Source organism: Palaemon carinicauda, chromosome 15, assembly GCF_036898095.1.
Source record: "Palaemon carinicauda isolate YSFRI2023 chromosome 15, ASM3689809v2, whole genome shotgun sequence".
Taxonomy (NCBI): Eukaryota; Metazoa; Arthropoda; class Malacostraca; order Decapoda; family Palaemonidae; genus Palaemon; species Palaemon carinicauda.
In genome coordinates, this window is record NC_090739.1 from 126,188,176 (window position 1) to 126,193,175 (window position 5,000).

Sequence of the window (5,000 nt, forward strand, 5' to 3'; positions counted from 1 at the left end):
ATTTTTCTTCCTCACTGTTTTTATTCAAGTTTTTATAGTTTATATAGGAAAAGATCTACTTTAATTTTACTGTTCTTAAAATATTTTACTTTAATTGTTCATTACTTCTGCCATTTATTTATTTCCTCATTTTCTTTCCTCACTGGGAAATTTTTCTCTGTTGGAGCCCATGGTCTTAAAGCATCTTGCTTTTCTAATTGGGAGGGGGGTGGCTTAGCTAGTAATAAGAATAATAATAATTAGTTTTGAAAGCCATTTTTTTTGTCATTATCATTTGCTAGTTTGTCATTTTCATGTGTACGTTCCTTTTCATGCCATCAGTTAAATCCTGTAATTTTGACAATTATTTTTTCAATCAGAAAATTCAGAGATCAAGAACTGTATGGTTTTTTTGTATCCATTTCTCATAAATAAAACTACAAGAGAGTATAAAACAACGAAACAAAACCGGGGCTAAAGATTCTCCTTCCTGAGCTGATGTTTCGTAGATCTATTGAAATATAACTAATACAAAACTTTATTAGCTTCTGCAAAAATAATTTAACTGGTATTAAACATAGCAGACCTTCAATTTGGCTCCACAAGGCACTAGAAGAGTTGTCAGACCCCGCCCCTACATGGCTGAGGACTATGAAACGTGAAGTAGGAGATGATGAATGGAGAACTATCGATTTAAAAGCTCAAGATAGAGAAGACTGTCAAAATCTAACCGAGGCCCTTAGCGTTGATAGGCGTAGGAGATGATGATGATGAAACATAGCAGACATATCTTCTATAAACCTTTGAGCTCAACTCAGTAATTTCTTATAAAACAAACTGTCCTTTATTTCTTTTTTATGGTTTGCAATTGAAACTTTGTTTGAGAAAAAAAAAGTCACACATTGTACTGAATTCGTGGTTTTAGTTCAATTGGAATCGTGAGGTATGGATGGGAATTCTTACAAGCTCATCTGGTGTTGTGGCGTCTCATTACATAGCTCGAACTAGAATCTTGGAATTCCAGATTTCCCTCGGATTTTTTCCTCTATCTGATACGAGTTGCAATTGGTCATAATACGTTCAAAAGTCGAGGATGATAACAAGCTTAATTCTTGTTTCTCATTTTTAGCTTGCCAGGACTTTAGGCAACTTTGCAACCCGTAGTTTTACTTAATGACGAACCAGCTATTCCGATAAGTACTTCTACTTCACTTACTTTGATGGCTACTTTTCCGGGCCCATACAGTAGGAGAAACCTTACTCTCTACAGGACCTCCTCTGTCGTTTTACCTTGTTCGTTCAGAGTATTTATCATTTCAGATCACGTATTGTTCATTTACTGTTAAATCATCATTAGTGTATGAAAGTCTTCAGTTTCCCTTTGAAAGCCCTAATGTCATCAATCATTCGAATGTTTCGTGGAAGCTTATTATATAGTCTCGGGGCCGCATATTTAAAGACATATATCTAGGTTCCAACAGTTTGAAGCCATCTGTAACTATTCTCGTGTCGACACGATTTGTACTCGGATAGGTGGCCACCAATGAATACCAGTTTAACGCGTTGTCTTACACCATTAGTCTCTTATATCGAAGATCAAAGAGTTAAGGTAATACATGAACGGGTTATATATGTACTACACCAGTAGTCACTGACACAAAAAGCCCTCGTGACCATTATCTAAACACGTGACAGGCTTCAGAAATTTGAAAGAATGGTAATGAGTCAGAATGTAAACATGATAAGTGATGCCTGACTCTACGTGTTTAAAGGTCTTAAATTCCGCTCATGAATGGCAGAGTCAAGGACAGTGACAATGTCCCGGCCCTAGAGACTGACCATATCAAGGCCAATATGGACTTGGACCATGTACTGCATATTGTAGCCTATGTATATATGATCAGCGCCCAGCCACCCTCTCCACACAAACTAAGACCAGGGAGGGGCTAGGCGATGGCTGCTGATGACAAAGTAGGTAGACCCGTAAGTTCCCCCCAAACACCTCATTCTTAGCTCTCACAAGAATGGCGAGGTTGCAGACACTACAAGAAACTACCGAGTTTGAGCGGGACTTGAACTCCAGTCCAGGGGACGTTTCCAATAAGCTATAAATCGTCATCATCATCATCTCCTCCAACCCATACTGACACAAAGGGCCTCAGTTAGATTTCGCCAGTTATCTCTATCTTGAGCTTTTAAATCATCTACTTCACGATTTTTAGTCTTCAGTCATGTAGGCCAGGGTCTTCCAACTCTTCTAGTGCCCTGTGGAGCCCAGTTAAACGTTTGGTAAACTAATCTCTCTTGGGGAGTGCGAAGAGTATACACAAACCATCTCTATCTACCCATCACCACGATCTCATCCACATATGGCCCCTTGAGCAATCTCTTTTATAGTTTCATTTCTAATCCTGTCCATAAATAGGCCATAAAGAACTAAAATTATGTTGATGATAAAGATAGGTAAAAAAATACCCCAAACTTACATTTTCTCAAGATAAGGAAATAAAATGCCCACGAAAGAGTTATGTGGCGCATAACTTGTAGGGTGCATTGATACACTACTGATGACCTCTCTATGTAAGTTTATTGTAAGCTGCTAATGATATATTTAGATTGAAAAGCTTTATCAATCTAGGTATCAGTGATAGTATGAAATTGAATACCACAGACTCACAATAGCCACAATGAGTAGAACATCTAGATCCAGATAAGACAGAAATCTCAAGTTAGTGATGAAAGGAGGAAGTGAGGAGACATGGAGGAAATGAGGAGACCCAGGAGGAAGTGAGGAGACCCAGGAAGGAAGTGAGGAGACCCAGGGGGAAGTGAGGAGACTCAGGGGGAAGTGAGGAGACCCAGGGTGAAGTGAGGAGACCCTGAGGAAGTGAGGAGACCCAGGGGGAAGAGTGAGGAGACCCAGGAAGGAAGTGAGGAGACCCAGGGGGAAGTGAGGAGACTCAGGGGGAAGTGAGGAGACCCAGGGTGAAGTGAGGGAGACCCAGGGGGAAGTGAGGAGACCCAGGAAGGAAGAGAGGAGACCCAGGGGAAGTGAGGAGACCCAGGAGGAAGTGAGGAGACCCAAGGGGAAGTGAGGAGACCCAGGAGGAAGTGAGGAGACCCAGGGGGAGGTGAGGAGACCAAGGAGGAAGTGAGGAGACATGGAGGAAATGAGGAGACCCAGGAGGAAGTGAGGAGACCCAGGAGGAAGTGAGAAGACCCAAGGGGAAGTGAGGAGACCCAGGAGGAAGTGAGGAGACCAGGGGGAAGTGAGGAGACCCAGGAGGAAGTGAGGAGACCCAAGAGAGAAGTGAGGAGACCTAGGAGACAGTAGGATGATACCTCCCTTGGAACCTGAAATGCATATCTACCTAGAATCAATATGAATTGCCCAATAGGGTTGTGGTGGCCTATTAGAAACGTCCCTACATGGTGATCTGCTGGACGGGAGATCGAGTTTCGCTCAAACTCGATAGTTTCTTGTAGTGTCTGGCAACCTCTCCATCCTTGTTAGCTAGTGATACGGGCTTTGGGGTTGCCATATGTCTACTTGCTGAGTCATCAGCAACCAATGCCTGGCTCTCTCATGTCTTAGCTTGGGGTGGAAAGGGGGACTTGGCACTGATCATATATATACACACAGACATATATATATATATATATATATATATATATATATATTATATATATATGCATATGTATATATAAATATATATATATATATATATATATATATATATATTATATATAATCATATATATATGATTAGTCTCTAGGGCATTTTCTTGTCTTTAAGGGCATTATCACTATCCCTTCCCTCTGCCATTCATGAGTGACCTTTAAAGCCTTTAAAAATATTCATAATTACACTATGGACAAAAGGACGACTTGAAATATTCTCCAAAACTAAAATCTTTTATTCTTATCGGTCCTAATCCTCAGCATGGCATCTAGTGGCACTGCCATACTTGTCTGAACTCCTATTCTTGCATTTGAACTCCTCTTCCCATATTCGAACTCCTCTTCCCGTATTTGAACTACCATTCTCGTATTTGAGCTTCTCTTCCCGCTTTGAACTCCTCTTCCCGTATTTAAACTCCTCTTCCCGCATTTGAACTCCCCTGGCCGTATTTGAGCTCCTCTTCCCGGATTTGAGCTCCTCTTCCCGCATTTGAACTCCTCTTCCCGTATTTGAACTCCAGTTCCCGCATTTGAACTACTCTTCCCGTATTTGAACTCCCCTTTCCGTATTTGAGTTCCTCTTTCCGTATTTGAACTCCTCTTCCCTCATCTGAACTCCTCTTCCCGCATTTGAACTCCCCTGCCCGTATTTGAGCTCCTCTTCCCGCATTTGAACTCCTCTTCCTGCATTTGAACTCCTCTTACCCACATTTGAACTCCTCTTACCCGCATTTGAACTCCTCTTCCCGTATTTGAGCTCCTCTTCCCGCATTTGAAATCCCCTGCCCGTATCTGAGCTCCTCTTCCCGCATTTGAACTCCTCTTCCCTCATTTGAACTCCTCTTCCCGCATTTGAACTACTCTTCCCGTAATTGAACTCCCCTTCCCGTATTTGAGCTGCTCTTTCCGTATTTGAACTCCTCTTCCCTCATCTGAACTCCTCTCCCCTCATTTGAACTCTTCTTCCCACATTTAAACTACTCTTCCCGTATTTGAACTCCTCTTCTCGCATTTGAACTCCTCTTCCCGCATTTGAACTCCTCTTCCCGTATGGGAACGAACATCGCCACGATCTTTTTGGCCCTTAATTGTTACTTTCCCTCTACCGCCAAACCTTGGAACAATCTTCCTGATTCTGGTTTTCCTGGACCATACTGCCAATTTCCTTTCTACAGATCTAAACGAAATTAGGGATTCTGGTATCCAGTCACATTGACTATTTAAGAATATAGGCAGCTTACTGGCAAACCAAAACAAATACTTAATTACAAGCCAAACTTTATCAAATCATACATAAGCAGATTTACATGTCCACGGAAGGGAATCCCTAACAAATACTC